The sequence below is a fragment of the Heptranchias perlo genome, chromosome 5 (genome assembly GCF_035084215.1).
Source record: "Heptranchias perlo isolate sHepPer1 chromosome 5, sHepPer1.hap1, whole genome shotgun sequence".
Lineage (NCBI taxonomy): Eukaryota > Metazoa > Chordata > Chondrichthyes > Hexanchiformes > Hexanchidae > Heptranchias > Heptranchias perlo.
Genome location: NC_090329.1, coordinates 24815907 through 24829321, shown reverse-complemented (window position 1 = coordinate 24829321; position 13415 = coordinate 24815907). Strand labels below are relative to the sequence as shown.

General features: G+C 41.2%; 1 protein-coding gene and 1 pseudogene across 4 annotated transcripts in view; one reads left to right on the top strand and one right to left on the bottom strand.

Moving 5' to 3' along the window:
• sipa1l2 (signal induced proliferation associated 1 like 2) overlaps positions 1-13415 on the top strand; it is a 393092-nt gene that overhangs the window by 67483 nt on the left and 312194 nt on the right. The window contains exon 1 of one of the 4 annotated variants that reach the window (XM_067984148.1): positions 2002-2119. The exons of the other annotated variants lie outside the window; for them this stretch is intronic. The gene's annotated coding sequence lies outside the window, so the exon portion shown is untranslated. Of the gene's footprint in view, positions 1-2001; positions 2120-13415 lie in introns of those variants that run through there. 4 annotated transcript variants of the gene reach the window in all.
• LOC137322138 (ferritin heavy chain pseudogene) lies at positions 6514-10897 on the bottom strand (annotated as a pseudogene).

Below are 13415 nucleotides of genomic sequence, written 5' to 3'. Positions count from 1 at the left end.
AATCTCTTACTCTCTCGCACTTCATGTTTGTCACTGACATTTTTCTCCTTATTTATGACTTCCACTTTCTCACTTCAGATTTCTGTAAATCTTCCCTGTGCTCACTCTTGTGCACACTCATTCCTTTTACTTGGTTTTAATCTTTTATTAAAACCCAGGGCATGCAACAAACTGAGGTCTGTGCTGGGATGTATGCCTACCCGGGCCAATGGGTTTCCTGTTGGGATGGGTTGGAGCAACGGCCCCAGCCAATACTAACATATTTAGGAGCTGCTGCAGTATACATGGTGAAAGAGGAACTCTGAGTCTCGGCAGGAACGGGGAGCTCAGGGTGGAGCGAGTGGATGGTTTTCAATATGCAAGGTAACATGACCACTTTTTAAAGTTCTGTGTTGGCCATCACCAGTTGCCACTCCCGATGCAGGGAGTGCGGAGCAAAACCACTTCCCAACGCTGCAATGTAATCAGCCTCTTGTGGTTGCGTGAGCCAGCCTGGATTACTTGCCTTTGTGTTTATATTTCCCCTCCGCAGTGGGGAAGGATCTAACCTCTACTTGACAACAGGAACCGAACAGAATAGGGATTCAGGGGCTATCTTGATATCTAACTTTAAGACTCTTAACTACATAATAAAATGCACCCAGTTTTACTGCACCATATGTAAAGAGCCCCCCTGCATTTCCAGTGTGAACTGTTATACAGCAACTGTCTGGTATAGATTAATTGGAAAAAGACAAATGGCAGTTTCTCCAGGGCTAATGCATGGAAGTGAGATTTCACATATGGTAGGCATTAAGAAGGTAAGAGTAAGATTTTTTTTTTGACAATTTGGCTAAATTTCAATTAGGTAATTTAGTTTCTCCAAATATCAGCTTCTGCACATATGTTCAGACTTGGTCTAGTATTACACGATAACCTGATTCTTTATAGGTAATTGATTAAATAACTGTGAGTCTCTCTTTACCCCCATGTTCTGTTGTCATTTTTCACCGTTATGTTGTATAGTTTGCTTTTGACATTAGAATCATAGAATTTACTGTCACAGTAATTGTGAAATGATAGTAATGTACCAATATAATCAATACTTTCTATTTTAGCACTGTTCTTCATTATAATTCAGAAATCTGGTAATGGGAGTGTTTGTTTAAAAGCAACAGTGGCTCAGACTTTCAGTTGTGACCCTGCATGTTTAACCGTATAAAGTTAATTTAAGAATAATGTGGATACAAGAGATGTTTAACATGTCTGCAGAGTGTTCCAATTCAAAGTCATCCCTATATTTTAAGCTTTGTTCAGCACAAAACAGATGAGTCCACATATTTCTGAATAGTTGTTTATCTGAAGGACAGTTTGTATCACTCATTCTAACCACATACTATACATGGGTTATAACTTACTGCAACAGCTCTCTGTCCCAATCCATCAATGTCCAGTTATGCAGTGATTAAAAGTACAGTTTGTCCTGCAGTGAAGTTTTTTTCCAAAGGAATAAAGCCTCTGAAGGCCTTACAACATTGAACTCTTACCAAATGGGAAAACCTTCTCATTTGTTTGTAAATAGCCCCATTAAAAAAATAAGTTAGAAATGTAGGATAGAGCCTACTCCTTCAAGTTCCTCGGTTCACATCAGACTGTCTATTCTGCTGGAGAATTGAGCTTCGAGTTCACTCTAAGCAGAGATTTGGACCCTGCCTGGTAGACATTGTATATGTGGGGAACGATTGACGAGAACCCACTTCGTATTGCTGTCTGTAATGGTGTAAGGGGTCATATTTGCTGTTTTCAGCTTGAAAAAACAGAATTTAGGCTGTGGTTATAAGTTGAAGGTTATAATTACACTGTTTACATTGCTGTGGAGAGGACAAAAATTGCTTGCGTACTGAAAAAAACCTGCAGAGTGCTGACTTGTCTCTGACTCTGGCTACAATTTAAAAAAAAAACTTAAAAAGTGAGTAGTGGGAAGATGAATAGCCGGAGAGAGAGGAGAATCAAAAAGTGAGTAGTGGGAAGATGAATAGCCGGAGAGAGAGAAGAATCAATCGGTCATCCATTAATGTCTGGCTAGCCGATTTCACAGCCTTATGTTAACAGTCTAGCAATAATGTGGCTTACTGCTAAGGTGATTGCTTTATTCTTGTATTGTTGACAGATGCGTGTTGTCCTACATTTATGGTATATTAATCCTAACTGTACACAAGACATACAATATTAACTGTAAATTTAATGTTTTCCTGATACTTCTAAGATCTGTGGAGAATGAAAGCATTTCTTTGCAATCACCAGTCTTTGATCCTCCCTGCGATGGATATGCTCATTAAGTACGTCTGAATGGGTCTTTAGTTGATTCCAAAATGATGAGCTGCTGGCTGAATTCTGCTTGGAGTTCTTTCCTTTCTAGAAGATAAGTTAAAGTAAGATACCCTCTTTGAAAACTATTTGGGCTGGGGAGTAAATTACACTCTCAACTATATTTTATTTTGGAAGTTTTTGCATTGTTTAATGAGGGATTTGGTGAGTCTGTTTCAAATTTTTGTTAAAGCCATTTGTGTAGTTTAAAACTTTGAGGTAAAATCCTGTTTGCTGTATTAATAGATCTCTGATGTACAGTAGTTAACACAAACGGTCTCTTGTGGTGGTGAACTTTCTGTACGTGAGCCTCATTGTAGAAAAGTGGAAGGTTCCTACAGCTAGAATGAAAAATGAGATCTTGCACTGGAAGAATTTTGTGTGACACACACAAAATGGCTATTCAGTGAAGAACAAGAAATTCATTGCTAAAATGTAGTTTAATTTGTATAATTGTTTTAGCCTGCTTTAAGTTCAAGTAGGGAAATGGTCATTCATAGTGATTGCAAATGGATAAATCAGTTGTGGAATGAATTATGCAAATAACTATTTCCTAACATTTTTAATGCAAAACAAAACATCAGTGACTCTTTGTATTCAGAAACTGGCTGCAGTGACTGGCTAATTCTAGCCAGAAGGTCAACAGCTCAAGTCCCAGGGTTGCCTATTGGCTAGGGCACTGGACATATTACTGAACAGCAAGATGTTCCATTCTGGGGAGGAAGGTGGAAAATGAGACGGAAATCTGATTTGTTGACGAGACTTGAATCAATCTTGCTATTGGCATTGTGGCGGCTGTGTTAAAGTCTGTAGTCCAGACTTGTGTATCTTCCCATCTACATCCATCTAAATCTAGGTTCTGTAGGTATCACTGGACAAAATGGGAAGTCTAGTCATACTAGCTAGGTTGTGTTTAATCAAATAAATATCATCAAAGGCTAGTCTACCTACAGGAGTCTCATAATTCCAGCATTAAACCTGTGCCAGTATTTGATGGATAATAAATGAACAGTAGTGCATTAAAGCATTAATTTTGCACATTTATTGGTGACTGATGTTTGTAAGTGAGCTTTGCCATATAAGCATAACCACGACACTGTGTTGATTGCCATTGTGCTTACATTTTTGTGTTTGTTCCATTGACCTTTGACCACCCACTTATTGATTTGCATTAACTTTTGATGCTTTGGTTTAAATGTTTTCACTTAGCTACTGTAAGTTTTGTCTGCTTACTCTTGCTCTCACTGACACTCATTCTGAGAATTAGGGAATAGATCAGTTTCAAAGTGAAGTGGAGACACGCATAGCCCTGCCTCCCAGTGGTGGTCTTTGATTTTCTTGCATTGAGACTGAAAGCAAAGTACATGGATGGTGAACAAGGGAGGTACAATGTTTGGGTGGGGAGAAGAGGGAAGAAAGGCATAGGGCATAGTATAGTGGATGGCTTATAGCATGAGAGGCGTGAGGGGGTGGCATAGGGGATCAGGCAGAAAATGAATGAGGGAAGATACAGAGGTACAGGGCAAGTAAGGCACATGGAGCAAACTAGGGAAATGGAAATGAGTGCATACAATGTTCCTTTGTTTATTCCAACCATTGGTTTCAAACACTGCCCCCTGCAATGGGATATATACATCACAGACCTAAATGTTGCTGCATATGTTTTGAAATCTAACCTAACTATCAAGCAGGACAAAATCAGCAGCGTTGTGGGAACACCATCACCACCTAGTTGCACACTATCCTGACTAGGACATAAGTCGCTGTAACTTTGTTGCTGGGTCAATATTCTGGAATTCCCTACCTGATATTGTTGTCGGAGCACCATCATCGCAAAGACTGTGATGGTGCAAGAAGGCGGCCCACCACTACCTTCTCAGTGCAACTCGGGATGGATGATAAATGCGGCCCTACCAGCGATACTCGCATCCCAGAGACAAATTAAAAATAGACTATGATGTCCACGTACTAATTTGAGCAAGTAGAACTTATTGACCTTACCCTAAGGACGGAAAGTTTTTTGTGCACTATTTAAATGCCTATAAATTACAGAATTCTGAAAAAAAAAACTTACCCATAAATTTAGCCATTGTATATTAAAGTTTCTCCTTGTAGAGGTCTGCACCTGTCTCTGGGACTTGAGTTCTGCTTTATTCCCAGAGCCTGGTTTCTTCAGCTGGACCGAGGAGTTCTAACTGTGCACATGTGTGAGGGATCATGGGAGTTTTGTGTGAAATTCCAAAATGCAGAATGCACTGTCACAACCCATGTCACAGGAGCAGGCAGGAAAGCAGTTCTGCTCTTGCTGAAAAAATGTTGTCTTCCACACATCATGGAAATTTTGTACCCTTCTCTGATGGAGCTCCAGTATCCAGGCTCCACCAATGGTGACCAATGGACTGTGACCACAAATGGTGGAGGAAAACAATCAGGGATAAAAATCTTCATTTTATACAATTTAAGTTCTCTTTTATTTATATTTTTTTATATATATATATATATATAAAAATCTGAGCTAATGTTTCAGATGAGGGTTGTTTTGTAAATTAAAAAGGAAAAATTGCAAATCTGAAATAAAAAAATACTGGAAATGTACGATGGGATTGGGTTATCAGAAACTGTTAGCTAGTAATCACGTTTTTGTTGTCATGATCTTTTTGATTGCTAGAGGTTGATAATGCTGCCAAACTAATTAAATGGGAATTGAAAAATTAATGTTCAATAGCATTTTAAGAAATGATTCTTGTACCAGTGAGTCTTCTAATCATAGTGTGGTTTACTAAAAAAAGGTAATGTTTTGGGACAGTGATCCTGCTGATTTATTTCAAAAGGTGTTTGATTTAGCTCAGTTCACAAAGTTAAGGAAACCATTATACATCAGCAACTTCAATCTTCAAAATAGATTTTCAAGGCTTATTAGAAGAAAATGGACTAAGAATATGTTTTAACAGCAATTAATGTTGTCCATATGGCACATCCACAATAAATATTCACATGCAGTGCTGGGAGTTAATCCGTACTGAGAGGTAGCATGTGTTTTTGCTGCTTTGCATAGTAAGTGTCGGCTGCCAAAGCAACTATGATTTCCAGTGGAGTCTTTCAATTTTAGCTGTGTCTTGACAATACCCAGCATCTTTGCATCTTTTGTTCATTTTCTTTGCAGTGCTAGAAACTAGTGTCCTGCGTCTCAATGGGCTTTATCCAGTGCCAATCTCTACTTGACCTACCAGGACTTTTATTTAAATGAGAAGACTCCCCTCTTTTTTGGCTTCCTTTTCCAGCCAACACCAGCAAACATAACTGTCCTGGAAAAACTTGAGAGAAAATATGTCAAAATGTAGATTCAAACTTAAGTTTCTTCCAGTTCTGCCCTTTTAAATCTATCTCTATCTTCAGATTTGGCACTATGAATGAAACATCAGTGGGTCAGTACTGAAAGCCAGTCATTTCCTGCTGGTTTTTCAGACCTCGAGATAACCTCACCTTTCCTCGAGGAGCCAAGCAGCTGCCATGTGAGAGAAACTTCCATCAGTGACAGTAATTGTCCTCCAATTGATGTAAAGATGTATCCATTTAGATCGCTTCTGCCCAGGAAGTATCTGATTGGTGGCCTTAAGGAACAGAGCAGGTTTTCACCTAAACATCATCGCTATACTCCTGACCCCAGAATATCTACCAACCACATCACAAGAGATCAGGAAATATGAAGAAAGAATAGTGGATATTGGAGTGAATCTGGGATTGTAATCTAATTGAGTTTAATATGACATCCTAAACAACAAGATCAAAGTTTGAAGCATTTTATAAATGCCATCAGAACCTTGAGTTTATTACATTTTTGGAGTTTCATCCTAGGCAGGGGGGTGGTGGGGGGGGAAACGGAGGAGAGGTGGAATATAGTTTAGTAACTACTTCACCCTCCCCTGACATGCAACCCTCCTCCTTTCAGGTCCAGACTCTTTAAGGAGTGGGTCAGCAGATTTGGAAAAAAATGTAACCTGCTCCTGGCCTTCAGCCAGTGTTGCGCTCTAAGCGACCAGTAGGTGTGAGCGCAGCCCTCTGATGTCCTGTATTGATTTTTTTTTGATGAATAGCTTTTATTTCCATGTACAAGGACAGTTAGATCAGAAAACTGGGAATTAATCACAACCAAAGCAATCACCATTTTCACCAAGTATAGAACCCCAGTTGATGCAGGCTGTGCTTGTCAAACAGGTACACTCCCATGCCATTCTCAGGGGCTCCCAGTCTCTTCAGGTTGGTGTTGTGATCTCCAAGCTTCTTGATCATCTTCACTTGTTCATTCAAGTAGTGGGTCTCCAGGAAGTCACACAAATGAGGTGTCAGTGCTCTCCTTGGACAGTTTGTGTAGATCCAGCAGACTCTGGTTCACATTCTTCTGCATCACCTCCAGACCATTGCTCCACTCATCCTGCTCTTGATGTCCTCCAAGATGATTTGGCCCCCACGCTGATTCTGGAATTTCATCAGTTTCTCAGCGTGCTCCCGTTCCTCATGTGACTGCTTCTTGAAGAACTCAGCAAAGTGACGCAGGGCAACGTCATCCTGGTCAAAGTAATAGGACATAGAAAGATAAACATAGGAGGAATAGAGCTCCATATTGATCTGCTTGTTGACACCATCCTCACACTCCTTGTGATAGTTCTGGATGAGAATCAGGAAATTGAGTCAAGGAAATCAGTCAAGCGTGTGAGAAGTTGCACAGGGGTTCAATCAGCTACCTGCCTGATGCACCTTTTGGTCACTATTTTATGATGTTTTGAAAACTCATTATTAGGCATTACTGTTGAAATTCTTAATGATGTAAAAGAAATATACAAATGCTGTATTTTAATCTTTCAGATTTTGTACAGTTCTAATTATTGCTGACTATCATTCGTGATTTTTATACTGTAGAAGACAGAATATGTTTCCCCTGTTTAACCTTTGAAAGATGAAGGTTCTTGGGATTGATTTTAAAATGGTATTCACCATGCCAGCCCCCACAGTTTAACTTTCAAGTAGATTCCAGCTTTTACTTGCAGTTTGTGCCCCTCGTGGCCCCGTCACTTGATGTTTCTTGGCTTCTCGCGGATGCTGGGCTGTTTGCAGAACAATCAATTGATTCTTTTATATAAAGCAGAAAAGCTGAATGTTATGGTCTAGATCTTTCCTTTGCATATGCTAATTATTTGCAGTTGGTCACTTTGTCTGACCAAGAGTGGAAGGAGTAAGGATTATAGATCAGCTGTATAGGTTTTCACTAATTGACTCCCAACGGTAGCCAGGATTTTCTTTGAAGAATTTGGGAATGTTCAGGGTTTGCACTTCCAAAGAAAACTTAATTGTCAGCATGATTTAGTGCTGATATTTACATGAGAAATGCTATGCAGCGTTACACTTTCAGAAATTAGTAACCATCGACTGAGGATGAGTGCCTTAAACACTAAAAGGAAGAGCAGCATAAGTAGCTATTAGAAACTCCCCGATATTCTCAATACAAGATCAACATTTCATTTTGGTGGTTAATATTTGTAGTACACATAGACTTGAATGGGTAAGGACTTTGCTGAGTGCTGCAATAATTCTGGTAACTGGTCTGTTGCAGCATAACTTTTCTTGTGCAGAAAATAAAAATTAGTTTATGTAACACCACATGGAAAGGGAAAATTACAAACCAACAAAGCAACTTTATAAAACTGCTAACATTCTATTTCAGTCACTTCAGTACTTCTGCCTCTTGTTTTCATCTTGGGGCCCTTCTTTCCTGTCTCCTCCCTACCTGTCACCCAGTTATGCTACCTTTTTTTATTTCTCCCCTTTCAGGTACTTTGCACTCCTCCGCCTCCCTTCTCCACCCCCCCCCTCTGCCCTCCCCAAATCTATCTACCCAACCCATGACTACACCACTTCATTCTTACTCCTGCTGTTGTCCCAGGCTTGAATGGACTTAGATAAGTGCGCAGCTTCCCTCCATGCCTCTTTAGGCATTATCCAAAGGGGCCTATCGAGGCACCCATCACTGCCTACTTGCAAGCAGCAACCCCAACATCATCCTCCTCTCACCACCTTCCTGCCCAGTGTGCTTTCTGGGAACTACACCCACCAATCCCACTCACCCCACCCACCATTGACCCTTTGAACTCTGCAGTAGATCAACAGTCAATGTCTCAGTTTGCATTTCCCTCCAGAATATCCATTCACTCACAAACCAGATCCTTGCCATCCAGACCTTGCTATGGTTTTTGACTTAGTTGGTGCATTTTGAAATCTACTTATGTTGGAATGCCATGCTCACTTGGCCATCTCACTGAATTTGTTAAAAATTTGCCATGACATTAGAAACGCTAAATGTAAGTAAATCATTACTGAATCCGTGCCCCAGATGATATCAAAATTAAACAATGGGGTGAGTAAAGTGCAAATATTTGTTTCATCGTGTTTATATGTATGTCAGTGAAATGATGAATAGTCATTACGTCCCAGCTGCTACCAGTGTAGTAGTGCTAACCAGGACGCTTAGAACTAATGGACTGTAGAAGTTTACAGCACAGATGGGTGCTATTTGGCCCTTTGTCTCTTTGCCAGCTCTTTGTTAGAGCAAAACTAATCTCACTGCCCTGGTCTCTCCTCATAGCCTTGTATCTTTCTCTGCTTCATATATTTATCCCATTTTATTTTAAAAGATGCAATGGTCTGTGCCTCAGCCAGTCCCTGTGGCAAAGTATTCTATGCTCCAACAGTCCTCTGTGTAAAAGACATTTCTCCTAGCCTCTCTGTGACCATGTAAAATTGATGACCCAGTGTTACTGACTCGCTAACCAAAAGACATAGTCTTTCCATATTCACTCAATCAAAATGCCTCATAAATTTAAAAAAAAATTATTTTAAATCTCTTTGCCTTCTCTGCTCCATAGGAAATACTGCCTGTGTCTCTAGTCTCTCTTCATAACTATAGTTCCCGATTCCTGGTGATTCGACACTTTACATGTTAATGCCCTGTCTGTAATGAGGTGCCCAAAACTGTACTCTAACTATGGCCTAAAGAAAGTTTTGTGTAAATTTATCATTATTTCTTTACTCTTATACTCTATGTCCATATTAATAAAACCCAAAGTGCTGTTTGCCTTTTTTGCAGCTTTCATGGAATTATGTCCTTGGGCACCAATGACCGTCACAATTCTGTAGAAGTGAAATTATTTGTATAAAATGGATGTTTTACAGGAGAATTATTTTGCTGCCAGCTGTTTATTGGATAGATCAGCTTGAAGATGAAAAATGAGCATGGTAACTGCTGCATTAATAAAAGCTCCCATTGTTAAATCCTAACTGAGCCACAACATCTGACATGTCAAAAGAATTCTAACATGGCTTTTAAAATGTTCTAATTGCAGAATATGTGCAATAAACAATACGGCAAAGCACATTAAGTGATAGGATATCACGGATTGTGTGATAGGATATCACGGATTGTGTCACATAATTTAGTTTTTCAAGCAATTCAATTTCCTCAACATATTACCTGCATCCTATTTGTCTCCTGAATGCAATTAAATATTCTTCATATGTGGTTATTTGGGATTTACTGCAATAGCTGCAGTTGTTGAAAGGCAGAAGCCTTAAGGCTGTAATAGTTTACTGGGTCTTTAATTGGCTACTAATTGCACACGTGAGCACACCTGACTTCCAAAGGGTTAAATTGGCGGCTGTACGACTTGTCTCATGTTTTTAAAAAAAAATCAGGACCTTCCTGTTTGGAGCTGAGTGACTTTTAGGAACATTGGCCTACTGCTGTCCCTATTCAGCCCCCTTGACTCTATTCCGCCGTTCAGTTACATCATGGCTGATCTCCTAAACTCCATTTACCCACCTTTGCTCCATGTCCCTCAATACCCTTGCCTAACAAAAATCTATCGATCTGCGTCTCCGAGCTATTTCGTTGTGAAACCCACCTACGGTTCATTTGACCCCATTCCCACTGCTCACTACACAATTTCCCTTTCTGCCCTCCATGCTAGCTTACATTGTAAATGGTTCCCTCTCCTCTGGTACTGTCCCCCTCCCTTTCAAATCAGTCGCCACTCACCGTTAGCCCCTTTGTCCTTTGCAATTGGCCATCCTATCTCCAACCTCCTCTCAAGTCCTTGAATGTATTGTTGCCTCCAAGTCCACGTCCATCTTTCCCACAACATCATGTTTGAATGTCTCCAATCATGTTTCTATCTGCCACAGCACTGAAATATGATCCCAGCCAAAGTCACACATGACGTACTGTGACTGTAACAGTGATGCATTATCCCTCATCGACCTCTTTTGCAGCCTTTGACATGGTTAACTACACCATGTTCCTCCAACACCTCTCCTCCATTGTCAGCTAGGTAGGACTGCCCTCGTTTGGTTCCACTCTTCCCTATCTAATCATGCCCACATCATCTCCAATGATGTTTTCTCTTCATGTCCTGTACTGTTATTTCCGGAATCATTGTTCCTCTTCCTCATCTACATGCTGTCCCTTGGTGACATTATCTGTAGGCATGGGGTCATCTTCCATGTGCACGCTGATAGCACCCAGAACACACTCTCCACCACCTGTCTCGACCCCTTCACTGCCTATGTATTGTCAGTCTGCTTGTCCGATATCCAGTGTAGGATGAGCCGCAATTTCCTCTAGTTAAACATTGAGAAGACCGTTGCTCAAGGTGGGGAAAAAATGTAAAACAAACTCCATATCCTTGCCACCGATTCCATCCCCTTCCGCGGCCATTATGCCGGGCTGAACCACGGAATGGGGAGGGGAAAAATACCCTAGCCTTCGTTCTGTGCCCTCATTGTAAATGCTGTTCATCTGTAATATCTTCCAGTTCTGATGAAAGGCCCATATCTGAAAAGTCAACTTGTTATCTCCACACTTACTGAGTGTTTCTAGCATTTTCTGTTTTTGTTTTAGATTTCAAGCAACTGCAGATTATTGCCTTTTTTTAAAAAAAGGTGAGAGTCATTTATTCTAGTCAAAGAGGTGTTTAATTCTGGTACGGTTTACTACCACAAAACACTTTTTTTGCCCCCTGCCATGAGACTGCCCCATTGAGAGCATGTCATAATAGCGCGTCAGCTGCAGAATGTTTGAACTTTAAAGGCAAAGTATATAGGTAGAGGAAGAAACCAACCTAACCGACAAAACCAAATGCTGTAATCATAAAAAGTGACAGCTGTCTTGGTGCTTTTAAAGGGTGTAACACAGTCTCTGCTCTGAGGATCGTTTGGTTTATGATCTCATTGACTGTTCAAACTAACAGCTAAGGATGAATTTGGAAGAGACCAGGAGTCTTGGTTGACTCAATGTTCAACATACCCAACCAATGTAGAGCAGCAAAACCAATGTTGAACCACATAGTCAAAATAGTGCAAGTCAGAGGAAGCTGTGATCAAACTGTACAGCGCTCTGATCAATTTGCATCTTGAATACTGTGTCCAATTCTGGTCGCTGAAACACAGCGTTGGAGGCAATGTAGAGTATACTTTTTATTCTTTTACTCACTCATTCCTCCCTCCCTCATCCCTTTAGTTTCCATCAAATTAGCTTTGGAGAATCAAGCATACTCCATTCATCAGTTTGGTAACTGCCTACGTGTGACATTCATACTGCTTTAGATCTAAAAGCTGGAATGTTTTTGAGCTGCTTTGATGAATCGATAATGAGACAAACTGGTTTTCTACTGCTGCCAAAATGGTAGCAAATGTTGCAGTGTCTGCTTCCAAACTGGTGGAAAACGGTGTCCCAAGTTCATGTATGTAGCATAGTGTACGGTAGCATAGTGTCTATGTTACTGGACTAATAATCCAGAGGCCTCGACTAATAATCCGGAGTCATGAGTTCAAATCCCGCCACGGCAGCTGGGGAATTTAGATTTAATTAAATAAAATCTGGAATAAAAAAAACTAGTATCAGTAATAGTGGCCATGAAACTACCGGATTGTTGTAAAAACCCAATTGGTTCACTAATGTCCTTTTAGGGAAGGAAACCTGCTGTCCTCACCCGGTCTGCCCTACGTGACTCCAGACCCACAGCAATGTGGTTGATTCTTAATCGTCCTCTGAAATGGCCTAGCAAGCCACTCAATTGTACAATCTCGCTGAAAAAAAGTCATAAGAATAAAACTGGATGGACCACTAGGCACCGGACAGGACAAAGACAAACCTAACCCAGTCGACTCTGTAAAGTCCTCATCACCAGCATCTGGGGACTTGTGCCAAAATTGGGAGAGCTGTCCCACAGACTAGTCAAGCAACAGCCTGACATAGCCATACTCACAGAATCATACCTTTCAGCCAACATCCCAGACTCTTTCATTGCCTTTCATGGGTATGCCCTGTCCCACCGGCAGGACAGACCCACCAGAGGTGGCGGTACAGTGAGATACAGCCAGGAGGGAGTGGCTCTGGGAGTCCTCAACTTTGACACCGGACCCCATGAAATCTCAAGGCATCAGGTCAAACATGGGCAAGGAAACCTCCTGCTGATTACCACCTACCGTCCTCCCTCAGCTGATGAATCAGTCCTCCTCCATGCTGAGCACCACTTGGAGGAAGCACTGAGGGTAGCAAGGGCACAGAATATACTCTGGGTGGGGGGCTTCAATGTCCGTCACCAAGAGTGTCTCGGTAGCACCACTACTGACCGAGCTGGCCGAGTCCTGAAGGACATAGCTGCCAGACTAGGCCTGTGGCAGGTGGTGAGCGAACCAACACAAGGGAAAAACCTACTTGATCTCGTCCTCACCAATCTACCTGTCGCAGACGCATCTGTCCATGACAGTATTGGTAGGAGTGACCACCGCACAGTCCTCGTGGAGGCGAAGTCCCATCTTCGCACTGAGGATACCATCCAACATGTTGTGTGGCACTACCACCGTGCTAAATGGGATAGATTCAGAACAGATCCAGCAGCTCAAAACTGGGCATCCATGAGGCACTGTGGGCCATCAGCAGCAGCAGAATTGTATCCTAGCAAAATCTGTAACCTCATGGCCAGACATATTCCTCACTCTACCATTACCAACAAGCCAGG